Source organism: Urocitellus parryii, chromosome 10 (genome assembly GCF_045843805.1).
Source record: "Urocitellus parryii isolate mUroPar1 chromosome 10, mUroPar1.hap1, whole genome shotgun sequence".
NCBI lineage: Eukaryota > Metazoa > Chordata > Mammalia > Rodentia > Sciuridae > Urocitellus > Urocitellus parryii.
Window position 1 is genome coordinate 15435188 of NC_135540.1, and position 27977 is coordinate 15463164.

At 35.8% G+C, this 27977-nt stretch overlaps 1 protein-coding gene and 1 pseudogene across 7 annotated transcripts in view; both read right to left on the reverse strand.

The window, feature by feature from the left end:
- The window catches only part of Elf2 (E74 like ETS transcription factor 2), a 102868-nt gene that overhangs the window by 22228 nt on the left and 52663 nt on the right, over positions 1–27977 (reverse strand). The window contains exon 2 of one of the 7 annotated variants that reach the window (XM_026386202.2): positions 24991–25093. The exons of the other annotated variants lie outside the window; for them this stretch is intronic. The gene's annotated coding sequence lies outside the window, so the exon portion shown is untranslated. The remainder of the gene's footprint in view (positions 1–24990; positions 25094–27977) is intronic. 7 annotated transcript variants of the gene reach the window in all.
- On the reverse strand, positions 9163–9262 carry LOC113180977 (U6 spliceosomal RNA; annotated as a pseudogene).

Below are 27977 nucleotides of genomic sequence, written 5' to 3' on the forward strand. Positions count from 1 at the left end.
GGATTTGCAAAAAGCCCATGATTCTTTTTTTTTTTTTCCAATTTCTTCTGTTAGTATTTATTCTCTAGGACCTTCCCCTACCTCTGCCTTATTACGAAAAAGAACCCACGTGCTGTTTCCAAAAACAGTTCCCTTTAGTCCAAATAAAGATCTCTTTCTTGGAGTAAGTAAACCTGCTAAGATTGAGGCAAAAGAAACTAAATGACTGGTTACTTTTACTTATTGGTAATCAATATGAAATAAAGATCATCTATTGACAGTATCTCCATGTGAGGGATAAGGAATACCAAGACGGAACCTTTAATCAGACCACTGAAATTGATAACGAATCTCAATTTTTACCTTTATCAGTATTTTTTCATGCATAATGTTTAGAAAAGAAAACAGTACCATAAGCCCAAGTATATTTTTTGTGGAGGTGACAAGTCAACACGGCTCAAGAATAGTCTTCTCAATGTAGGAAAGACTCAAGTCTGTAGCCTGATAGGCAACTTTTACTTTACTATTTGCTTTTAAAATGTATCTTAAGAAGTGTATGTACGTGTGTGTGTTTAATCTTCTGTACATCCTAATTACATGTGTCCCTGACCACCTTATATTTTAATCTCCAGGAGAATGGCTGTGTGTATTCTTGCATACTATTTATTTTACTTATATACACAACACAAATGAATTCAAAAAGACTGGAAAATATTACTATATTCTAAAGCTTTTGTAAAAACAAAATTCTCTGGGCATTAATACCATTCTACCTTACTACTGTAACTAGGCCTTCAAAAGCTACTAATGCTTTTTAGAGACCAATAAATACTACACTGGGAATAACAAGAAAGGATAAGCCATTGCTCATATAAGCTGGAACAAACATCCAGGACAGCAATGTACCATTTATCAAAAGTCTAAAAGAAGCTCATGTTTCTGATGTAGGAATTTCATTTCTAGGCTTATCTTGAAGAAACAGGGAAGATATTCAATGGATTGCTCTATTTAAAAACAAAAACAAAAAAGGCGCAGTAGCACAGATCTGTAGTTCCAGTTACTAGTCAGTCTGAGGAAGGAGGATCACATGAGCCTCAGAGTTTGGGGGAGGCTGGGCAATATAGTGAGACACATCTCTTTAATGATAACTTCAAATTTGAATTTTTGGGGGAGGAGGGTGCTTAAGACCAAAGGTAGGGACTCACAGAATGGGACTTTTTGATGTTTAGTTTTTTGTCCGTAGTGGTGGTTGAACCCATGGCCTTCTGCATGCTAAACAAGTGCTCTACCACTGAGCTATATCCCAAACCTTTTTTATTTTATTTTGAGACACTCTCACTAAAGTTGCTAAGGCTGGCTTCCAACTTGTGACCCTCCTGCTTCAGCCTCCCAAGTAGTTGGGATTACAGGTGTATACCGCCATACTCAGTTCCTCTTATTCCCCAAATTTTTAACATGAGAAAATATTAAAAATATAGATGTGGCAAGATTTATACATTTTTCCTATAGTTATAACTCAAACCATGGAGCACACTCGATTGTATGTATTTATATATAAGTATGCATGTTTATATATATCACAGTATGTGATACATATACATACATTTAAGTATATCTCTGTGTATATATGCACATACACACCTGCACTTTTCAAGTTTTCATCATGAGTAGGTAAAGTAGAATTTTTTTTCTTTTTTAAGCTGTGAATTTAACCCAAGGGCACTTTTTACCACTAAGGTATATCCCCAGCCCTATTTATTTATTTATTTTTGGTGCTGGCAATTTAACCCAGGGTTGCTCTACTATTGAGTCATATCCACAGCTCTTTTTATTTTTATTATGGGACAGGGTTTCACTAAATTGCTTAGGACCTTGCTAAATTGCTGAGACTGGCCTCAAACTTGCAATCCTCCTGCCTCAGCCTCCCAAGCTGCTGGGATTACAGGCATGAGCCACCATGCCTAGCTATGAGCAGAATTTTCTTAAACTGAGTCTGAATGTGCAGGCTATTACCATAGACACTTTAAATTCATATTCTGCTAATGACATTACACTTAGAAAGACATCCTCTATATCAAAGTAACTAATACGTCCTTGCAGAGGGAAAAAAGGAAAGTAACAGCTTATTGAATGCTTATCCAATAAAAGTCTTTATGCTAAATATTTTACCTTCCTATTTTACTCACTCCTCTCCCCTGTCTATGAAATACACACTAGTATTATGCTCATTATATAGATGAGTGAACTGAGGTTAGAAAAGGGCAGGTCAGCATGCAAACAAGCACCCTAACACCACAGCCCTCGCTCTCAACACTCCCCAGGAACCAAACTAACAGCCTGTTTACCTGAGATGATAAATTTAGTGCCTACAGATTTTCTCATCCACACACTTTTTTTCACATTTCCCCCTTCATGGGAATTAATTAATTCCCCTCTCCTTTTTAGTATGGACAGTACTTAGTTCCTGTCTTCTAACAAAAAGAATAAGGCTGAAGATGAAAACCAAATGCCACTCAAGTCATGAGTACCCCCCACCCAGCAGCTCTGCAGAGCTGGAACATAAGGCAAGAAGTCCTGCCAAGAGCCATGTCTGACAGACAGACCCTCCAAGTCTTCGGATGAGTGAAGCCCTCGATGACCAGAGCCAGGGCCACACAGCAAAGCCATTCCTCAATTCTCAACCTCAAAAATTGTGTGAGACAGTAATGTTTGGTGTTGTAATGGGGTGGCTTGTTAATCAGCAAATATGTAACTGACATGGAAAGAAGGGGAAGTTTAAAATCCCAACTGGTCACAACTCACAATTTTAAGAAAGGTTATAAAGCTTGTTAATGGTCTCTAATTTTCAAGGACAGAATCTTAAATTCATTTCATTTGTTGATTTGCTTTAGTTGGACAAACTCTTTCAATCACTAATCTCTTGTGTTTTGAAAATGTCTGAATATATAATCATTACAATTAAAGTACACTATAACCAAAAATAAAAACTCTTGGCCTTTTTACAGAATTTGAATGCTAATGGCCACAAAATGTTCACTTGTGATATTTGGGTGATTTTATAGTCCTGTAGTAACAAGAAGAAAAAAATGCTTGAGATATATAATTGTTCCCAATACCATATAGGTTTTAAATGTTTTTATTTTTAGATTACACTAATGATTTCATTTGTATCCTTTTGATATCTAGTACAAAAAATGATACAATGTTATGGTTGGAAAAGAGTCTAGTGATCTTATCACCCACAGGTTTTCAAAACATAAAGAACCTGATTGCGACCTTTTTTCTTTGACTATCATGGATTAGGCATATGACACAAGAACACCCAAACCTATAATGTGTGCTCTTTCAGATAGTCTTCGGCTAGATTCTAACACAAAGGGTGTGGGAAGTGTAACTGAGAATAATAACACAAAGGGTTTGGGAAGTATAACTGAGAATAAAATCCGGGTGCATTCCACCTCTGAACTTGTATCTTCAGGCTTTTTATTTTTGAGACACAGTTTCACTAAAAGTGTCAAGGCTGGCCTAAAATTCACAATCCTCCTGCCTCAGCCTCCAAGTGAAATTACAGGTATGTGTCACCACACTGGCTCCTATTTTAATTAGCAAGCTCTCCAACCACCAAAAGGAGAATTACATGAGAATTAAGTTTTCCCTTATTCTATATACACCAATAAACCTGAGGCCCCAAGAAGTTAAATACTTGGACAAAGACCATAGAGTATCTTATGATTTCTTTTTTTTAAATTTTAATATTTATTTTTCAGTTTTTGGTGGACACAATATCTTTATTTTATTTTATGTGGTGCTGAGGATCGAACGCAGCACCCCACACATGCCAGGCGAGCACGTTACCGCTTGAGCCACATCCCCAGCTACCTTATGATTTCAAAGTCAGAAATTCCAGAAAAATCTTCTATGACATTTATAGGTTATAAAATAGATGAAGTTAAATCCATTTTACCTTTACTTTATATATTGCCAACTGCAAAATGGTTGCTGTTTTGCTTTTTAATGTCAAAAGCTAAAGCAATGGGAAGTATCTTTCTGAGAAATTAAGAAAAAGAAATATTTTGAGCAGGAGTAGGAGAACAACAGGAGGAGGTCGGTCTAAGCTTTTCTCATACAATCATATTAACAAGTAATGAAATTCAAAGTTTGTGTTGCACATGTTTAGGAAAAAAGGGAAGTCAAGAAAACTAATCTATAAGAAAAAAGACAATAAGCTAGAATCAGGTGATTTAGGACCACTAGGTAAAAAAACTTGGTTCGCCTACATGAGAAAACAGGAGTACAGTCTACAGATTTACAAAGAGAAAAGATGAGTTAGTTCATGTTTTATCCTTCGGTTTGTCTATTTGCAGTTTTTCTGGCTTACTGGCTTATTTTAATATCATATTTTACATTATATAAGTAAAATAAAGATGCTTGACCCACAGTCACATATACATTCATGTATTCAACAAATAATTAAGCTTATGGGCCTACGAACTGGAAGTCCTAAATTATTAACAAAAGAAAAAAAGTAGTCTGACTTTTCAATTCACTGAGTCCCCCCCTTAAGAGTGAAAGTCCTAAAGACAATATGATATACAAAACTGCATATACATAAAGTTAAACAATAATGGGTATATGCTACATCTTTAAACCCCACCTAAGAAAGTTCAAATATTTATGTGTGTACAAGCCTGCACAAGCCAGGCACAGTGGTGTACACCTATAATCCCTGTGGCTTTGGGGGCTGACATAGTAGGAGCCCAAATTCAAGGCTAGCCTCAGCAATTTAACAAGGCCCTAAGCAACTGAGACCTTGTCTCAAAATAAAAAAATAAAAAGGGTTGGAGATGACTCTCAGTGGTAAATTGGCCCGAGTTAAATCCCCAGTACCAAAAAAAACCAAAACAAAAGCCTCAAAAGTAATGAGAGTTTTTTGTTTTTGTTTTTTGGTACTGGGGATTGAACCCAGGGATGCCTAAACCATTGAGCCACATCCCCAGCCCTTTTTGTAATTTATTTATAAATTACAACTCAGTGTTTCTCACTGAGTTGCTTAGGGCCTCGATAAATTACTGAGGCTAGTTGAACTCGAGATCCTCCTGTCTCAGCCTAATGAGCCACTGGGATTACAGGCATGCACCACCACGACCAGCGTCATGAGTGTTTAATAGAGGTTCACAATGACAAAATTTTCTTAGGAAAAGAACATGGCTCTTTTTAGATTTTCATGACTTCTAAAATATTTTATCATAAATCATCTACAATAAGAGCATTCATTGTAAGGTATGAACCATGCAAATCCTATAATGAATGAGTAGCCAGTATGTACTATTGTTGATAACTACATGGCTTAGTTATAATTTGACTTTTTATTCATGTTGTTTACATTTGACTTAAGTTTTCCCTGGGCCAAACTCTCCTGAGTTTGATTGTTTTTCTCTACTTGAGACAGGGTCTGGCTAAATTGTCTAGGCTGACCTTAAACTCTCAATCCTCTGGCCTTAGCCTCCCAAGTAGCTGGCATTATAGGAAGTTTGTTGATTATATGCTTTATGATTATATACTAGGCAAAACACTCTTTCAAACTTAGCAATTACTCATAGGAGACTGCAAATTAATTATTCCAACTAGTCTTTTCTAATGAATATTAGACAAACAAGTATAGCACTTATTAAGCACCCAAATATGCATGGCACTCTGCAAAGTGAGTTAAAACAGTTAATGGTCTCTATTTGAAATACTACTATGACAATTGATTTCAAGGATTTGAGTTTTGTTTTGGGCGTTTTTTGTTTAGTTTGTTTTTTTTTTTTCCTTTTTCAATTCCACTTGTAGATCAAGATCAAACTCAGGGTCTCACACATACTAGGTGAGCATTCACCACTGAGCTACAGCCCCAGCCCTCTTAATTTTGAAACACGATCTCATTAAGTTGCTGAGACTAGTCTCAAACATTTTTTATTAATTTTTTAATTTGTTTTAATTAGTTATACATGACAGTAGAATGCATTTATGCACTTTGATATATCATACATAGTTGGGAAGGTCTCAAACTTTTCATTCTCCTGCCTCAAAGCCTCCCAAATAGCTGGACTTATAGGTATATAACACCATGCCCAGCCTAGCAAATTTTAAAAGTAGTTCTTATGCAAATTGTTACCAAAAACAGAAGAGAGCTGTGCGCGCCTGAAATCCCAGTGCCTTGGGAGACTGAGACAGGAGAATCACAAGTTCAAAGCCAGCCTCAGCAAAAGTGAGGCACTAAGCAACTCACTGAGACCCTGTCTCTAAATAAAATATAAAATAGGGCTGGGGATGTGGCTCAATGGTCAAGTACCCATGAGATCGATCCCCAGTACCAAATTAAAAAAAAAAAAGAAAAGAAAAGAAAAAAGAAAGAAAGAAAGAAAGAGAAGAGAAAGCCACACCTAGATTATTTGATGAGCCCAGAGTAATCTTGACTCTAAAATTAGATAAGAACAAGAAAATACAATTACAGTTACATTTCACTTATAAATATACAAAGCAAAGATCTTTAACTGAAGGCAAAACAAAGCAAAATGATGAGAAATGTGGAGAGTTGACCATCTGAGAATGCAAGAAGAGATCAACACCTGAGAATCCATTACTTTACAGCTATGTGAACAGGTTAGAGGAGAAAAAACAAGATGTCAAAGAATGCTGAAAGGACAAAACCAAAGAAACAGAAAAAGACTCCTTAATTTAATATACATACTAAAAAGCTCACAACAAACACTAAATTTCAAGTGGCAACTTCAGATACACCTCCTTCAGAGATTAGGAAGGAAACAGGGATGCACAGGAGGATCACCATTCCTCAACATAACACCAGGTCCTTGACCACAGCATAAGAAATGAAAAAGAAATACGATGACTAGAAAGAAGGAGGGCTAAGTTGACCCAGCTGAGGCCCCCACTCGACAAGCCAGCTTCCAGCTGATGGACAGATCAACACATTTAAGAGGAACCAGTTCATATCAGCAGAACCACATGACCACAGAGGTCTAGGAGAAATAATAACTGGTTCTTCTTTCAAATTTTGATGTTTTTGTTTTTTCAGGGGGAAGAGGGAGTACTAGGGATTGAATGAACATAGGGCACTTTACCAATGTCTATATCCCACTCCTTTTTATTATTTATTTATTTAAGCTGTAGATGGACAAAATACCTTTATTTTTATTTATTTATTTTTATGTGGTGCTGAAGATCGAACCCAGTGCTTCATGCATGCAAAGCAAGCGCTCCATCACTGAGCTACAACCCTAGCCCTCCTTTTTATTTTTTAAATTTTATTTTGAGACAACCCCAAGTTGCTGAGGATAAATACTCTTAATGTGGATTGGAACATGATAAGGGGTATATACTAAAAATCTACAGCAAATATCATACTTCATGGAGAAAAAGTATGGCAGCTAGGTATGGTGGCACATGCCTGTAATCCCACAGGCTGAGGCAGGAGGATCTCAAATTCAAAGCCAGTCTCAGCAGTTTAGCACTGAAATTTAACAAATGCTTTTTGGATCTATTGACATTGTTACATGGGTTTTCTCCTTTACTCTAGTTACATGATTACATTAATAGACTTCCTAGTATCTGGCCATCCTTGCCTCCCTTCTAATACATCTAGTCATTATGTTTTTAAATCAATGCTGGATTTCATTTGCTATTCTTTATTTTGAATATTTAGAGCTGAGATAATACATGAGTTTAACCAGAAACTTTTGTGTACTGGAAATTTTAAGCTTAGGTTAGTCCCGCTTCACAAAAATCAGTTTGGAAGCTTTCCGCCTTTTTACTACTTTTCTATGATAATTTGGATATAACAGGAATTATGTATATCCCTTAAAATATGCTTAAAATATAAAGTACTAGAACTGGATCTGATGGATTTTATTTAAATATATATATATGAGCAGCATTCATATGTAAGATTTTTAAAAATGAGCAGCATGGATATGTAAGATTTTTTAAATGAATCATTATTGATTTGTTTAGGTTTTCTATTTCTTCTTGAGTCTGCTATAATTTACATATTAAGATTATCTATTTCAGGGCTGGGGTTGTGGCTCAGAGGTAGAGTGCTCACCTAGTATGTGTGAGACACTGGGTTCCATCCTCAGATCATATAACAATAAAGATAATGTGTGTGTTGGGGCTGGGGATGTGGCTCAAGCAGTAGCGAACTCGCCTGGTATGCATAAGGCCCGGGTTCGATCCTCAGCACCACATACAAACAAAGATGTTGTGTCCGCCAAAATGTAAAATAAAATAAACATTAAAAAATTCTCAATCTCTAAAAAAAAAAAAAATACTGTGTATCCACCTTTAACTAAAAAATATTAAAAAAAAAAAAAGATTATCCGTTTCATGGGTTTTCAAATTCCTTGGCAGTAGTTTGTTCACAACATTCTTTTATAGTTTTTAAACTCTATTCTGTTGTTCATATTTTTGTTCTCAGTGCTTATTTATCCTTTCTCTCTCTTTACAGAGGACTGTAAAGAGAGAGAAAGGATAAATTTTATTAATGTTCTGGTTTTATTAATAATCTATTATTTTGCCCAACACAGTTGTACACACCTATAATCTAGCTACTCAGGAGGCTGAAATGAAGGACAACAAGTTCAAGGCCAGCCTGGCAACATAGCAGGACCTTGTCTCAATTTTTTAGAAGGCTGGGGAGTTGTACGTGGTGATTCATGCCTATAATCCCAGAAACTCTCGAGTCTGAGGCAGGACTTAGATCCTCAGCAACTTAGCAAAACTCTATCTCAAAATAAATAAATAAATAAATAAAAGATTAAAATAAAGGATAGGATGTAGCTTAGTGGCCCCTGGGTTCAATCCTCAGTACCAAATGAGAGTGGAGGGGTGTGGGGAGGAGGGGTGGACTAAAGATGTAGCCCAGTGGTAGAGCATCCCTGGGGGTTGGATCCCCAGTACTGTAAAAACAAAATCTATTGTATTTTTACTTTCTATTTCATTAATTTTGATGTTTATTTTTACCTTTCTTCTACTTTATTTGGCTTTGTTATATTGGTCCTTTATTAATTTATTAACATCAAGATTTGAATATATGCTCATTATAGCAATCTTATTTTCTAAGAAATACATTTAGAGCTACTCTATTACCCAGTGAATTCTGCTTAAGTCACATTCCAATTTTTTTTTAAGATGGACAACTTCATATTATGGATCATCCTTATATACAGGGGCCATGCTTATCTTCTGTATTGTTCCAATTATAGTATATGAGCCACTGAGCAACATCCTTGGCACCTTTTTATTTTATTTTTTTTTTAAGAGAATTTTTTTTTAATATTTATTTTTTAGTTTTCGGCGGACACAACATCTTTGTTTGTATGTGGTGCTGAGGATCGAACCCGGGCCATACACATGCCAGGTGAGCTTGCTACCACTTGAGCCACATCCCCAGCCCTCGGCACCTTTTTATTTATTTATTTTTTATTGGTTGTTCACAACATTACAAAGCTCTTGACATATCATATTTCATACCTCGGCACCTTTTTAAACAGCTTTATTTTATTTATTTATTTTTATGTGGTGCTGAAGATCAAACCCAGTGCCTCACACACGATAGGCAAGCGTTCTATCACTGAGACAAAACCCTAACCACTCAGCCCCCCTTTTTTTTCCCCCTCAGCCCCTTTTTTAATTTAGAGACAGGTCTCACTGATTTGCTTAGGGCCTGGCTAAGTTATTAAAGCTAGCTTTGAACTTGTATTCTCCTGCCTCAGCCTCCAGAGCAGCTGGAATTACAGAAGCATACCACCATGCCAAGCCCAGGTTTTAATATGCAATGCTTTCATTGTTATGTAGCTATTAAGTATTTTATAATTTTCATTTCCTCTTTGACCTGTTAACTGAGCTTTAGTTCCCAAAATCATAAAGTATTATGATTGTCTTTTCATTGTTTTCTAATTTTATTATACCATCAAGACAATATATTCTGTATGATACTTATTTTCTGAACATTGTTGAAATTTCCCTGTAGCATAGCATATGGTTAAAAACTGGCCTTTGGATAAATTTTAAAATATCTGAGGTCTTACTTCTATAGTTTAGGTACAATATTCTATGTTACTTCAATTTATGAAGTTTGCCAGTCCTGTGGCTCAATTCTTTGATGCCATTTTAAATTATGTGTCTAATTGACTTTTCAATTTTGAAATGTGTTCAAGTCCTACTATTTTGTAATTATGTCTGCTTCTCCTGGCAATTCTGAAATGGTGTTGTAAAGTCATGGTGTTAAATACATGTATGTTTATTATAATTATGCTTTCTGACTATTCTTTTTTCCCAGTTTGAAAACACTCTTTGACCTGATTAAAGATATCCACCCTAAATTCTATCTTATTTCTCTAGCTCCTTTGATTAGTATTTTTCTAAATGTTTTTCCATTTTTTAAATTTAGTTTTATCTAATATGTGTTATCTGTTTCTACTTATTTGATTTACTTTTATGACTCTGTTATAAATATCACAGATTCATTCTAAGAATATCATTGAAGGTTTTAATATAATTTCTGGTATGCTTTGGACTTATTTCAACTATCTCAATTTATAAATTCTATTTCCATCATTTTTTTTTTCCTCTCCTTTGTTGCCTTGTGAAGTTGGGTCAAGTTTAATTCCCTAACCTAGTAGTTCCCTAACCTCTCAACCTGGTATTTTGGAAGGTATGCCCCTTGCTACAGTCTGAGTGTTTAAAATACATCTTTCTCTTTTCACATGTCACCTCCAGATCTTGTTTCACACAGCTCCTCTGCTATTCACATTACCTTAAGGGCCATCACAATCTGATTCCACTGTACCTGTCCAGCTCACCTCTCAACCCTGCCTCTCCTACAAAGCACTGCTGGTTAAATTGCACTGCTCATCAGTCTCTAAATACAAAATTCCTGGCATTCTGTTCTAGCCCATGATGCTTTCTCATTCACTCAATAAATACTTTAATGAAAACCTACTGGGTTCCTGACTGAGAATTCCAGTCAACAAAGCAGATATGGTCTCTAACTTTATGGACCACGGTGTGTAAATATCAAGCACATAAATACAAATATAAATATCATGGTAAAACTTCATGAATTAATGAATTCAGATAAGGCAACTGGTATAGTTGCCCTTCTTTATCAGTGGATTCTACATCCTCAGTTCAACCAACCACCAATTGAAAATATTGAGGAGGAGCACTTGTACTGAACAGAGACAAACTTTTTGCTTCCTTATTATTCCCTAAGCAACAGATAACCTGGGGCTGGGGTTGTGGCTCAGCAATAGAGCATTTGTCTAGCACGCATGAGGCACTGAGTTTGATCCTTAGCACCACATAAAAATAAAATAAAGTTTATTATGTTCACCCATAACTAAAATAAACATTAAAAAAAGATAACCTATTTATAGAGCACTTATGTTGTATTAGGTATTATAAGTAATCCAGAGATAATTTAAAGTACACAGGAGGATGTGCATAGATTATATGTAAATATTATGTCATTCTATATAAGGGACTTGAGTATCTAAGAACTGGTATGGGGCGGGGTGGAGGGTTAGATACTAAAACCAAACCACTACAGATAATAAGGGACAACTATAATTGGCTCCCATTTTCTACACCATCTTCAAACAGCAGTCACATGAGGACATAACTTCCACCAGGTGGCACCAAACCACAGTCAGACTTGGACAGACCTGAGAGAACTTAGTCTGAATCCTGAAACCTACTACTCCCATTCCACCCCCAACACACAGAGGAGACCTCCTTCTCTGCGCAGAATGACTCGGGTTATTTCATTAAATTCACAATAATGCCAGTTTTTATAAGAACTGAACTTTTTTTGAAATGTATTTACTACTATATGTGGGTATCTAATATATCACAAGTTGTGGCAGGTGCTAACCAAAAAAAAAAAAAAAAATGGGGCTATGATAAAAGTGATAGTTATCAGTTAAGGCCTGCCCCCAACCTCATTCAGAAGCTGACATTCAAACTAAGGATAACCAGGAGTTAGAAACTAAAAAATGAATTTTTTTCTGGAATGAAAATGGTATACAGGAAAGTCCAATGGAGGTTAAAAGTCTGGATTCATGGGTAGAGACAGCAGTAAGGGGAGGGAGGGACAGGTTATAATTCATTAGTGTACAATGCTTGGGCCTGGGCTCTGAAGTCCTACTAGGCGCCTGAGTTTAAACCCCTACTTCTACACCTGAAATAGCTGTTTAGCCTTGGAAACATTATCTGGCCTTAAGTTGTAGAGAGTGTGAAATGTGTTAATATGTACAGCCTTCAGGACTATTCCTGGCAATACAAAAAAAAAAAAACTTACATGTTAGGATATTGGTGGGGTTTTTTTTGTTTGTTTTGTTTTTGCTTTTGTTTCTATTTTCTATTGCTGTTTCTAGTTAAATGAGAGAGGCCAAATTTTTCAGGTTCTTGATGACTGTGTTAAAAACTCCTGAATTTGTGCAATAAGAACAGGCTAAAAAATTATTATTCCACTAACAAATAAACTGGCATGATTTGGTAATGGCCTAGGAGAGGGAGGGGAAAATAAAACCAGAAAAGTCTTTGCTTCCTAAATGCATTTTATCATCCTCCCAAGCTCAGCTCAAATATGAAATTTCCATTAGAACAACTAACAGCTCTCTCTCCTTTCTCACTCTTACAACACTGATTTTATTAAACATTATGTAGAATTGTTTCCTTATATATTATCCCCACAAGAGAGCAAGCTCCTTTACAGCAGGGGCCCTATCTAATTTCTTTTCTTGTCCGCACAAAACACAGTGCTATGCACATCACAAGCAGTCTCAAGTAGCCCCACTAATAGTCTCAGATCCAGGGCAGCTACTCAGAGTCTTTTCCTTCCTTTGACAAACACAAGAATTCAGCCTTTCTTTTCCTTCCAGCTATTCTGTGTTTCGGAATTGTTTTCCCTCAGACTAGCTGCAGAACTAACTAGAGTCTCTCATTAGCCTCCCCATTTCTTATGATCTCCAAAAACAAGTATATAGGAATTCTTTTTGTTAAAGCACCGATTACTAATTACTAGAGAAACAGAAGACAACAAAATTGAACATAGGGTTATATGATATTACAATGGCATCTCCCTTTGTGAGACAGAAAGCTGAATGCACTGGCTCCTGCCTTTGCTTTTATTTCCAAGAAGATGGCTCACCAAAAATTCTGCCTTTTTTCATGGAGGCCTCTCTTCCCAGAACACACAGGCCTGTAGATAAAGCCTAGGCAAAATCATTTGTGTTTCTTGCCTCTGTAGATGACTAGCACTCTTAAGAGTGCCACATAACGTTAGCAATGAATCAAAAGCAAATGTGACGCTGCCAACCTTGTTTTCCAAACCAGATGGCTGACACTTAGTGTTGTAAATCTAAATAGATACTAACTGTAGACCAAAGTCTACAAAGATAAAAAGAAAAAGCATAGTTTATTCAAGAAAGCAAATGTCTCAAAAAGAAAATACTACCTTTTAATTTTTCATCTCAAACTAGATCCTTGGTTTCTTCTTCAAAAGATTTTTTTAAATTCCAAGTAATTATTCTAAATCTTGACTTTATTTTCTGATAATTTGCATTTTAAAAATGTAATATGGAAAGAAAATAAGAATTCAGATCTTCCTAAATGTTTTCTCAAACTTCCTAAAAGTTTTCCTGAGCACTGGGATTACAGGCTGTTTGAATATATTCTTATTTTTATTTGAATATATTCTTAAATAAGTCCTGAAAAATAACTACATATTATCATCACCCAGTCTAAAATAAAACATATGAAAAGTATTTTAGTTAAAATTTTTTTAAAAATTAATTACCTTTTCTTCTTAAGTAGTCTATGTATTTTAGCTGATTTACAAAGTAAAAAAGAGCAAAAAATTCCATTACAACCAAACACAACCTAAAACCTGGAGAATACAGAAGTTCTTTTATAACTTTTTAAAAAGTTCTATTTTACAAAGAAAATAATATTTGATAGTCTATCTTAATAGTATATAATGGAAGGAAAAGGATATATATTATATTATAATAATATGTATATTAATAATAATATATTATTAATAATATATATATTATATTATATTGGGGTGGGGGTCAGTGATAGGGGTTGAACCCAAGATCTCATGTGTGCTAGGCAAGTGCACTTCTACTAGGCCACATTCCCAGCCCTGAACTATATACTGTCTTCTCTTATTACACTCAGTGGGTAAGGGGGACAGGGATTAGACATGTAAATTATAAAAAAGTCAAAGTTAGTCCTACTTCACCTCCTAATCCCACTTCCACTTCATAAGTAACATTGCAAACAGGTTAAGTTCTTAGTGCTGTACCCTGGTTTTTCCATGAATGGGGTGGGAGGATCACTCTAAGTTGGTGGGGGTTTTTTTTTTTTTGTTTGTTTGTTGGTGTGTGTGTGTGTGTGTGTGTGTGTGTGTGTTTTAGTACAGGGAATTAAACCCAGGGGCACTTTACCACTGAGTATATCCTCAGTCCTTTTTATATTTACTTTGAGACAAGGTCTCCTTAAATTGCTGAGACTGGCCTTGAACTTGCAATCCTCCTGCCTCAGCTTCCCAAGTCAATGGAATTACAGTTGTGCACCACCACATCCAGCCCACTCCAATTTTTGATGGTATTATTTCCTTGTGTTAAAAAATCTGAGCTGGGCAAGGTAGCATACGCCTGTAACTCCAGCGGGTTGGGAGGCTGAGACAGGAGGATTGTGAGTTCAAAGCCAGACTCAGAAAAAGCAAGGCTCTAAACAACTCAGTGAGACCTTATCTCTAAATAAAATACAAAACAGGGCTCAGTGGTCAAGTGCCCCTGACTTCAATCCCCAGTACCCATCCCTCCAAAAAAATTATAAAATTATACGATTTGAAAAAGAAGTCCTAAATTTCATTTGAAAGAATAAAAGGTCCAGAATAGCCAAAGCAATTTTAAGCCAAAAGAAGCAATGCTGGAGGCATCACACCTGACTTCAAATTACACTACAGAGCTATAGTGACAAAAAATTGCATAGTTTGGCATAAAAACAAACTTATAAACCAACAGCACAGAATAAAAGACACAGAGAAAAACTCACACACACACATCTACAGTCGTCTTGATATCCTTGACAAAGATGCCAAAACATACACTGGAGGAAAGACAGCCTTTTAGACAAATGGTGTTGGGACAACTGGTTATCCACATGTAGGTTATCTCTCACCCTGCACAAAAGTCAACTCAAAATGGATCAAAGACCTCAGAATTAGATAAGAAATTATGCAATTCCTAAAAGAAATAATAAGGTCAACACTCCAGCTTTTAGCACAGGCAATGACTTTCTCAATAGAAGTCCTAACGTTCAGGAAATAGGGCCAAGAGTTAATAAATGGGACAGCATCAAATTAATAAAGCTTCTGCCCAGCATAGCAAACAATTAGGAATGTGAAGAGAGAGCCCACAGATGGGAAAAAATCTTTGCTAGCTACTCTTCTGAAAGAGAATTACTATCCAATATCTATAAAGAACTTAAAAATTTACATCAAAAAATCAAATAACTCAATTAACAAATGGGCAAATGAATTACACAGATGCTTATCAGAAAAGAAATACAAATGGCCAACAAATACATAAAAAAAAGTTCAACAACATTAGCAATTAGGGAAATGCAAATCAAAACTATACTGAGATTTCATCTCACACCAGTTAGAATGGTAGTCATCAAAAATACAAATAATAAATGCTGGAGGGAATATGGAGAAAAAGGAATAGTTTAACAATATAGTGGGACTGTAAATTAGTATAACCACTATGAAAATCAGTATGGAGGCCCCTCTAAAGATACACATGGAACCACCATATAACCCAGCTATGCCATTCCTTGGTATTTATTCTGAAAAATTAAAGTCATCCTACCACAGTGAGACATGCATACCAAGCAGCACAATTTACGATCTCCCAACTATGGAACCAGCCTAGGTGTCCATCAATAGATAGATGGATAAAGAAAATGTGGTATATATACACAATGGAGTTTTACTCATCTATAAAGTAAAATGAAATTATGGCACTTGCAGGAAAATTGATGGAACTAGAAACCATTATGTTAAGCAAAATAAGTAAACTCAGAAGGTCAAGGATCCTATTTTCTCTCTTATGTAGAAGTTAGAGAAGAAAAAAGAAAAAGAAAGGTGGAAATGGATCTCTTAAAAATCAAAGGGAGATCAGTAGTGGAAAGGGACCAAGGGGTGAGAAATGGGGAGACAGGGGGGAAGAGCTGAGGAGTGATACTGGCTGATTTCTATTGTTGTAGTGTGTGCATGTAGAAATATGTAACAACAAATCCCACCATTATGTTCAACTATAATACACCAATAGAAAATTGTGGAGAAAAATTGTAAGATTTAGGAATGCTTAAATTCCATTTGACTTGCTCCTCCGCCCCTGGACTCAAAGGCTGTCAGCTATGTCTTCCTGATGAAATTTAAATGTGACTACCACAGAAGCAATAATGTTAAGTCTGTAAATATCTCAACTCTACCTAATAGATATTATATGGAAGGGGACAGTGGAGAAGTTATTCTAGCAGTGGACGCATGAGTTTAACCATATTGCTTAATTCCAAATATTAACTCCAAAGAAAATTTTCAGGAGTTATGTAATCTGATTTATGAAAAAGCAATTTTAAATAGTATGATGAACTTACAAATTTTTTCTTCACTAGATTCTAAGTATAAATACAGAAACTCTTTCTTGTCTACCACTATAGCTTCATGCCTAAAATAGTACCTGACACACAGTAGGTATTCAATGAAAATTTATCGATGAATTAATTGAAAGTAGTAATGTATTTTATCCTCTCATATACCTGAAAGAACTTTACTGTCTTTTTACCCCTCAATAATAAGCTTTAGGGCTGGGGTTGTGGCTCAGTGGTAGAGCACTTACTTCACATGTGTGAGGCACTGGGTTCAAGTCTCAGAACCGCATATAAATAAATGAATAAAATAAAGTCCATCAACAACTAAAAAAAAGTATTAAAAAAAAAAAAAGCTTTAGTGGCTATCAGAATACAGCAAGTACCTACAGTGGTAACTGGGTTTTCACAGTGTCAGAAGCTCTTTTGGTGATGCCATTCTCAATAGACTAGGGTAATAATTTCTAAAGACAGATCCTTAAGCCAACAGCATCAAGTATCATCTGGGGACTTGTTAGAAATGCAGATTTTCAAGTCCCACTACAGACCCTCTGAATCAGAAATTCTGGTCAAGCCGGGGGACAGTGCCATGAACTTATAGTCCCAACTACTAGGGAGGCTGAGAAAATGGCTTGAACCGAAAGTTCAAGACCAGCCTGGGCAACACACTCACACCTCATCTCAAAATGAATGAATGAATGAATGAATGAATGAATGAATGAATGAATAACAGCTATTATGGACCAGCAATCTTTACACAAGTCCTTCAAATAAGTCTAATGTGAGCTCAAGTTAGAAAACCACTGGCCACAGAAATTTATGCTATGAAGATAAATGAAATTTCAAACCAACAAAGAAGTCACAAAATATTGAATGGACCTTTAAAGAAATACTAAATATTCAAATGGTCAAAGAAATTATATGAAGTCTATCAATTAAAAAACATAGAAAACTACCATTACATATAAAAGGCTTTTTTACCCCCTTAAAAACCAGCAGGTATCATAAAACTGTACTTAGTATGTGATACATTTAATATAGATGTCAGATCCCTACTATGGATTATTAGAGAAAGGAGAACAGAAGCAGGGCAGAACACAGCAAGAAAGAATTGTGAAAAAGTAGATGACAATTAAAATAACAAATGGATGAGACCAGAAAACAAGCTTTCAGCTTCTAATGAAATTTAGCACTTTATTTAGCACTTTAATTTCAACAGTTTCTTTCTTTCTTTCTTTCTTTCTTTCTTTCTTTCTTTCTTTTTTGTCCCTTCGGTACCAAGTATTGAACCACAACCCCAGTCCTTTTATTTTTTAATTTTGAGACAAGGTCTCACTAAGTTGCTTAGGGCCTCGTTAAGTTGCTGAGGCTGGCCTCAAACTTGCAATACTCCTGCTGCTGCCTTCCCAAGTTGCTAGGATGACAGGCAAACACCATCATATTCAGCTAGTACTTAAATTTTAAATAAAAATACAAACCACAGTAGTTTGAACATACCTACAATCTTATGATCAATAAAAACCACAGATATTTTCACACTCTATTACATTTGTTAGAGATATCTCAAAATAGTTATGGTCATCTTACTTGAAACTATAGCAGCATATGAGATCTGCCATTGGGCCGCTTTACTTAAGGGAATAAGCAGCACATTCACTGATATCACAATTTAAAATAGTTTGATAACTATCCATTATTTGACTCCCTTATACTGCTAGGTACTTTACTTTATATTTTAAAATGTTATTCTGAAAGAAGGTTCATAGGCTTTGCCCTATGGCCAAAGAGGCTCATGATACAAAAAGACTGAAAAAAAACCTCAAATATTAACAGGTAAAAGATACGTTCAAAGTTTCTTGATCTCCTCTGGATAATGAGCTCCTTTAAGAATCTGAAGAAGCCTTTTGGCAGAAAGATGTTCATATCCACCCCACCTCCTGCTGTCCCCTCTGAACCCATTTGGGTTTAAAAAGTTCCATTAAAATCAAAAAACAAGGGGCCAGGGTTATAGCTCAGTGGCAGAGTGCTTACCTGGCATGCATGAGGCACTGGGCTCAATCCCCAACACCACATACAAACACATAAAATAAAGGTATTGTGTCCATCGACAACTTAAAAAAATGTTTTTTTAAAAATCAAAAAACAGCATTAAAAGTAATAATAATCAATAGTTGAAAACCATAATTAAAAGTGATAGAGACATCTTACCATTCAACTGGGAATTTTTTTTCAAGAGAGAGTGAGAGAGGAGGGGGAGAGAGAGAGAGAGAGAAGACAGAGAGAGAGAGAGTTAGTTTTTAATATTTATTTTTTAGTTCTCGGCGGACACAACATCTTTGTTGGTATGTGGTGCTGAGGATCGAACCCGGGCCGCACGCATGCCAGGCGAGCGCGCTACCGCTTGAGCCACATCCCCAGCCCCACATCTGGGAATTTTTCACATTATAGAGGAATTAAATAAAAGCATCTCTCAGCAGATAAACAGAATTCTCCTAAGTTCCTTAATCTCATCAGAAACATTTAGGTATTCTAAATTCAAATTTGAATTTTGGAAAGGTAATATGACACACCTACCAAATATAACACTACAGGCAGACATAAGACTCCCATAATTAAACTGATAAATCATGAAAGGATCAAGAAACTCTTCCAAGAGATATCTGACCACAGATTTGAAAAACTAACCAGATAAAAGTGGGAGGGGCTATATTTTTAGTAAATGTAAGTCTTAGAAAGTTTTGGAAGTTAGTGAATCACACACACAAAAAGAAGTGATAAGAGCTGAAAAAGGAAAGGTGAATATAATATGGTAGTGTATCAAAGTCTTATGTCTTTCTCTGATTTGAGTGTGTATGTGTGTGTGTGTGTGTGTGTGTGTGTGTGTGCATGTGCACGGCACATGTGTACACACATGCACACACACACTGGAAATTAAACTGAGGGTCTCACACATGCTAAGCACACATTTTACATGCCCAGCAACAGCATACTTTTCTAAGGCATTTCGTTTTATCCAGTTATGTCCTAATAATTAATAAAAGGGCTTTATGAAGGAAAATGATAATTGTGTTTTCAAAAGCTTATGCTAGCAGCAGCATGAACAATGGATGAAGTTTTTCTAATGTCAACACCATGCTAAACATATTTTTTATTAATTTTCACAACAGTGAAAGGTAATGATACTTCCCATTTTGGAGATAAAAAAATTCATACTAAGAAAAACTAAGTGATTTCTTCAAGGTGACATAAAGATTAAAAGTAGAAAGTGGTACTGGGATTGTGGCTCAGCAATAGAGTGCTCGCCTAGCAAGGGTGGGACCCAGGTTTGATCCTCAGCACCACATAAAAATAAAGGCATTGTGTTGTGTCTATCTACACCTAAAAAATAAATATTAAAAAAAAAAGTAGAAAGGGGACATGATTCTGTTTTAGTATCTGGTAGGAAAACAAATTCACAACACTATTAATACTTGTTTTATGGAGGCCTACTGAAAAGTAAAGAATAAAGAATCTTTCAGCAGTGCTTTAGAACAGAAAGAGCCTGTCCTGGGAATCAGAAGACCAGGGTTTCTGGACTAGTTCCACTGCTAACTAGCTCTGGCACCTTTTAAGAAATGGACTAGATTACCCCTGAAATTCACTCCTGTTTCTATATTTTTAAAATCTTTGTAAAAATGACATAAATTGACTAAAAAAGGATTCCCAAAATAGCAAGACAAGTTGAGGATGGCAGACAGAAGGCAACAAACCACCCAGCTCTGAGAACAGGCTTAGCTTTATCAAACAGGTAAACGTCTGTGGTATAAAATAAGATCAAAGAACTGAGAAACTGGCTGCTTAAGGAAGATGCCAGAAGACACAAATGAGTGGGATGGAAACGTTCATACTGAAACTTAAGTTTTAACAACCATAGTAGAGTAAGCATGCTTCCTGCCCACTTTCCAAGAACTGTTACAGTAGTGCTGATGGCAGTGGTGGAAAAACGAAGCACCATAGCACCTCTTCTTTACTTAATGGAAAAAACCTTCTGTCACAGGTATCGTGTTCTCTCTCTGAAAAAGCCCACAAAGACCTTAAGGAGAGGATCATAAAGAAGCATAATCCCCACAGATAACCAACCTATGTACACCTCTAACTTTACTTTTTTCAAGATGTTTCAGCAACTTCGAAAAGGAAAAGCAGGGGGCTCGGCTCCGTGGTAGAATGCTCACCTAGCACGCATGAGGCACACATGAGGGTTTGCTCTCCAGCACTACGTAAATAAGTAAATAAATAAAGGGAAGCTAATGGCAGTAGTTTCTTGGTCCAAAACTTAATTCTGATCACTAATGTAAGATCATTTAGGGGGCTGGGGATGTGGCTCAAGCAGTAACGTGCTCGCCTGGCATGCGCGGGGTGCTGGGTTCGATCCTCAGCACCACATAAAAATAAAAGATGTTCTGTCCACCGAAAACTAAAAAATAAATGTTGAAAAGTTCTCTCTCTCTCTCTTTAAAAAAAAAAAAAAAGATCATTTAGGGTCTGGCCAATAATCCTAATACATAGTATTTAACTCTCTCTCGTATACAAACTTACAAAATCTAAATATGGGCAGGCAGTGGGGGATACACTACTAGGCAATGAGAAAAGCAGCATTAAGAAGTGACAAACTTAAAAAAAAAGTTAACAGCTAAATATGTGCAGTTTATTATAAAGGAGAATCATCAGCCCTATTGTCTACTTATGCCTGCAGTACACTGGCACTAAGTAGTATTACTCTAAGGACAGAAAACTAATCTGTAAGACTTAGTCTTAAGAGGTGTAATGTTCTCTAAAAAAGACATACCTTTTCTTTAAAAATCACAATTCACACTTGCATATGAAAACCTCTAAAAAGTCTTGCTGTAAATAAATCTATTTAGTTCACCCCAAATTTTCTAATTTATTGAATCAATAATTCTAATTGTTTGTTTTGTGGTGCTGAAGATTAAAACCAGGGCCTCTTGCTTGCTAGGCAAGTTCTCTACCACTGAGCTACATCCCCCCCAGTACCTCCCCCCTTTTTTGGTACTGGAAATTGAATACAGGGGTGCTTAACTACTAAGCTACATCCCCACTCCTTTCTATTTTGAGACAGGATGTTGCTAAGTTGCTTAGGGCCTTGCTAAATTGTGATCCTTGTGCCTTTGCCTTCCTGGTAGTTGGAGTACAGGCATGTGCCACCATGCTTAGCCCAAAGATTCCATTTTTGTCTAACAGTTAATGATATATGTAAATCATCTTGGAAAACATTGCTATCTTTGATGTGAGCATGTACTAGCTATATCAACTCAAAGAAAATATTTAAAGTTTGAAGAATTTATAGTCAAAGCTAAGTAACGCCTGTGCCACTAGCATAACAGAAGAAAAAGCTACCCAATCTCAATAGTAAAACTAAGACTCTTCAGGTATCAAAATAGGATGAAGCCACTGACCATCAGTAGAGCACGTTTTGAGGTCCCAATCCTTCCCCAAAACAACACAATAGTTGTGCCATATGTTCTTGCCTGATTCCTGTTGTAACCAGAAAAAGCTATCCAAAGATGAAATGTTTGTATATACCATGAAATACAGCTAACTAAAGATTAAATCTGGGTACTAAAAAAGCCAGATCTTCAATTTCGTGAAACATGCTTCTAATTAAGAAAGTGACCTGATACCCATGTCATAAGCTAATTCGTGCTGCCATAGTATGACGTTATTTATAAACAGGATCTCAAAATCGACACAGGTCATAAAAAGAAATATGGTTTATATATGTAACTTACACCTGAATTCTTTCTCATATCCCTACTGAGCGGCAGTCTAGTTCATGCCTTAAATCAACTCCCTCTCTATCTTGGAACAACTGCCTTGTTTCAGAGATTTGGATGTAAATCACTACCTATCTAAATCCTTATAAAAGTATAAACTGGTACCTAATATGCCACCCCCTTCCAAAACTTGTTGAACTGAAAGGTAATTTCTTTTTTAGCAATTTTAAAGCTCACTTATCTGGGATTTTCATATTTCTATTAATATCAAAACAGGATAGTAGGTATCTTAAGGAAAAAGTAAAGAGGAATATATTAGATCAGGTTACACAAAAGGAATTCAAACTAATACTCCTCCAATGTTTAATTAATTTTAGGAGTAGGTACATGGGCACTGAGTCTTCCACAGCTCTTTTCCTGTTTTAAATACTGTATATTGTATATTACTTTTTTTAAAAAAAGGTTCCATCATAAAGCCCTTGTTGTCTTTTTTTTAGGGGGGAGGGTACCCAGGTACTCAGGGGTACTTGACCACTGAGCCACATTTCCAGCCCTATTTTGTATTTTATTTAGAGACAGGGTCTCACTGAATTACTCAGCATCTTGCTTTTGCTGAGGCTGGCTTTGAACTCAAGATTCTTCTACCTCAGCCTCCCAAGCCGCTGGGATTACAGGTGTGCACCACCATCGTACCTGGTTTATAGAGCATTTTTATTTACATTTAATTGTACAGGCTCAAAGCACAGCTCTTTCATATGTAATTTTGCTCATGGTACCTACTATGACTCTTTATTTCATTTTCTTTTTAGACCACAGAATCCCATTGAAAAGTGACACTCAACCTGAATGAAACTATTTATTGAAGTAAATATGTCATATTAAAGTACTTTTTACTCTTCTATCTCAGCTGGTAGTACTGGCACACATCTGTAATCCCAGTGAGTCCAGCCTGGGCAAGTTAGCAAGACTGTCTCAAAATTAAAAGGGAAGGGAAACCCAGGGATGTATAAGCTCAGTGCAATCCCCAGTAGAGGAAAAAAAAAAATCTCTCTCTCCACAATCTAATACCTTATTGTTAGTTTGTATGCTTTTAAACCATGTAGTTAAATTATTTATTTTAAATATTCTCTCCTAGAAGACAATAAAGGGGAACTGGAGTTGTAGCTTAGTGGAAGAGCACTTGCCTAGCATGCGTGAGGCACTGGGTTCAATTCTCAGTATCTCATATAGATAAATTAAAAAAATCAAAGTCCCTCGACAACTAAAAAAAATACATTAAAAAAAAAAGACAATAGGGGCTGGAGTTGTGGTTCAGTGCTTGCCTCATGTGTAAGACACTGGGTTTAATTCTAAGCACCACATATAAATAAATGAATATAATAAATACATCAACATCTACATCAAAAAATATTTTTTAAAAAGACAATAAAGAATTTAGAAAGCTTTCTCAGCACACATTAGGATTTCCATACAGCAACTCATACCCATTTTCAGAAGACAGATGTTTTGATGTCTAATTCCAAGTAAATGCGAGTTTGGGAGAAAACTCATAATTCCATGATATCCTATTTCATTAATTCTAAGATGCACATTTTTTTAAAATTTTGCCATGTCTGAAACCAGGATGTATCTTATAATGGTCTCTTAGAATGTATAATTGGCAGTTTCTTTCTCTTTTAGTGATACAAAAATAATGTTTCTTACCATTGTTGGCATCTTAGACTAAATGAAATTCGGTTATTAAAATATTAAAAAAATTTTTTCCAATATTGCTTTCTAACTGACTTAAATCACAGTACAAGTATAATTCAAACAATTCTAGAATGAAAACTCAATACACTTACGGTTCACATTTTGCCATTTCAGAAAATCTATGGCTAGGCTTGGGGTACATTGTAGCTCAGTGGTAGAGCACTTGCCCTGGCATGTGTGAGGCACTGGGTTCAATCCTCTACACCACTTTAATAAATAGATAGATAGATAAAATTTTAAAATAAAAGAAAATCTGTGGCTAAATCAAGAAAATAGGTACCTAGGGCTGGACCTGGGGCTCAGCGGTAGTTCACTTGCCTAGAATGTGTGAGGCACTGGGTTCAATTCTCAGCACCGCACATAAATGAATAAAATAAAGGTTCATCAACCAAAAAAATAAAACAGATAACTGGAAGAAAACTTTAAAAATAAATTTAGAAAATTGTCTAGATGAGAAAATAACAAAAGGAAAAAGGAAAAAAGAAAGACTTGAAGATGTTTAGTCAGTAGCAGCTTCCAAAGAAAGAGATGTATGAAGTTGCCCTACACCTTTATCTAGAAAAGAAGCAATTATTAGGAGCAAGGTGAGGGGTGACTCAAATAGCAAACCGTTTATGAAGGAAAACACTATTTTATTATATCTCCCTCCTTAAGGAGGTATTATTGTCGCCCTTTAAACAAAAAAGTACTATAGGTAGATGAAGAAATTTTAATTAAATGTTAAACTGTAAACATTCTGAAAAAATTAAAACCAACCTACCAGCATTGTCTTCCTTCTGGCTCAATCTGTTTCACCTTCAGGTAATCCTAGGGTAGGGGCTCCTTTTCAGATCCCCAGTTTTTCATGTCGATCTTCTACCTCCCTGTGGCAACAATATTTTCTAATTAAAAGAGTCCTTTTGTGCCACAGGGAGGATTTCTGATGGTATAACAAATATAAATGTTATCACTCACAGCTTATCATTAAGTCAAACTAGGATTCCTGAGATTCTTTAAGAAAGAAATTGGGCTTCTTAATATTCAATTGATAAATCTTTTTTATTTTTTAAAACCACATTTTAAAAACCAAAACTTTCATTTGTTAAAAAAAATAAGCATTGATTTTTTATTGAATTATGTTAAAATTCTTATTCATCTGTCTTTTCAACTAACCTTTAAATACAATTTTGCCTTGTTATTAAAAGAAGTTTTTGTTATTGTTTTGTTTTATTTTTTGTTTTTAAGCTTTCTTGATCATTAACTATAAGAACAACTTAGGAGTACTTGCCTAGCATGTGTGAGGCCCTGGGTTCAATCTCCAGCTGTGCAAAAAAAAAGTCCTAGGAGATAATAGAGTGGAAGAAGGGAACCATGGAGAGAAAAGAGGGGAGGAAGAGTGGAGAGGGCCATAATACAGACCACATCATATTGTTTTACTGTGTGCATGTACGAAGATGTAATAATTTTTTGAACATGTAATAATTAATATAATTATTATGTATAATTATAATGCACTAATAAAAAACGGGAGGAAAAAAAGCAAAGTCCTATCTCTATAGATCAGAAGAGAGAAGCAAGAATTTAAGAACTTCTTTGCTGCCAAGGTTTATTAGTAAAGAGAGTAAGTCTATTTGTATTATATAATACAGAGTAATTATGTTCATAATATACATTTACAAGAAGAATAGAAAGAAATGTTAAAAATATTAAAAATAAGCAGTGATCAGCTGGGCATGGTGATCTATGGCCTGCTCTATAATCTCCACTACTCAGGAAGCTGAGGACAGGAGGATCACTTGAGGCCAGAATTAGGGTCAGTCTGGTCAAACAGCAAGACCTTATATCAACAACCAACCACACACACACACACACACACACACACACACACACACACACACACAAAACCCCTCAAACATGACCATACCAAATTAAAGTCATTTGGAAACAAAAAAGTCATTATCTCCTTATTGGTAAGATCATGGGCGATGATTTTCAGTTTGTAATACTCTCCAGTTTTTCCACTGAGCATATATTGCTTTTATGATAAGAAGAAAAATCAAACTTAGTATAAGCAAGAATGATTAAAACCAACTACGATTATGAGATAAGAGCTCATCTAAATACAACATTATGAGACAAAAGCAACATTATGGCTTTGACATAATACATTAGATGGCTATATTGGTATAGCCATCTTTTGTTAAGACTTTTTTTAAGACTACCCTTTAACATTTTAAATAACTTAGGGCACTCGATATTTAGCATATTTACAAAAAAGAAAATATGTTTAAGATTTTACAGGTCAGGCATGGTGGCACACGCCTGTAATCCCAGTGGCTCAGGCTGAGGAGGGAGGATTGCAAGCTCTGCAATTTAGAGAGACACTGTCTCAAAATAAAAATTAAAAAGGGCTGGAGATGTGGCTCAGTGGTTGAGCATCCCTGGGTTTAATCCCTAGTATCAAATTCGGGAGGGATTCAATTTTTCAGTATTGCCTAACTAGCTATTATATGTTCAATTTTCAACACTACATTCAAATAGAAAAAAAAATATGACCTTCATCTTCATGGTGCTTATATACTCACAGGGAAAACAAAAGAGTATATGCAAGAAAAATATAAGTACCTAAATCCAGATGGCATAACAATCAGAAAAGAGAATGTTTAATGTAGGCCACAATAGTTGTGGAAAGTTTCACACAGCTGAGCAGATCAAGATGATACCAGAGCATGTTATGAATAAAGGAAACTAAAGCATAAATAAATAGCACAGTCCATGCCAGAGGCAGTAAGGAAAAGAGCCAGGAGGCTACAGTGTTTCTACAGATAAGAAGGCCAGATTATGATGAAGCATCTACTTCTGGATGTTTCCTTGAACCACTGAATTTGGTAAAGGAGTGGGCTTTGAAAATTGGTAAACAAAGTGCTTAAGGAAAATAAGTGTAGATGCCAGAGCACAATAACTTAAGGGATGAATGATAAGGAAAAAGTATAGAGGAAAGGCATAAAATGTTTGCCTTTTTAAAACATGGAAGTAAGAGGAAAGGAGGAAAGACAACAGAGATGTAAACAAAGTTAAACAAATGTTCTGTGTTTAAGGCACACAGAAAGGCAGGAATCAAGGCAAGGGAACTTTTACGTCACAAGCACTGTGTTTCAAGTATTTATTTTATGGAATCCTCACAACCTCGAATTCCTATTTTATGACAGAGAAACACTCTGAAAAGTTTAAAAGCTGCCAATTAAGTGACAAAGCAGAAATCTAAACCTGGAACTATCTAACCAGAATCAATAATATTCTTCCCTTTCCTACTGAAGAAAGTTACTTAAAAGGTGGGAGGGTGGGTTGGGGGGGGGACCAAACTCAGAAATAGTTACCCAAGATTTTCTATATTTGATTACTCTTTGACTCTTCTTCCTGTTCTCCAAAATATAAGCATTCCCATGGGCTGGGGATGTGGCTCAGTGGTAGAGTGCTTACCCAGCATGTATGAGGCCCTGGGTTCCATCCCTGGTACCTAAGGTGGGGGGATTAATTAATCCCTAAGATTAATTAATTAATTCTCTGTCCTCTTGTTCTCTATCACAGAAACAAATACAGAATCTAAGTATCTTCCCATAGGTAACTCTCTTCAGTACCTCTTCTCTTGGAGATCTCATTGATTTCTCACAGCTTCAAATGATAAGCCCAAATCAGTCTCTCCTGGACCTTACTTTGCTAAGTTTCAGTTATATTAGACAGCTTCCATTTGTCCCTCCTGGTCTACTA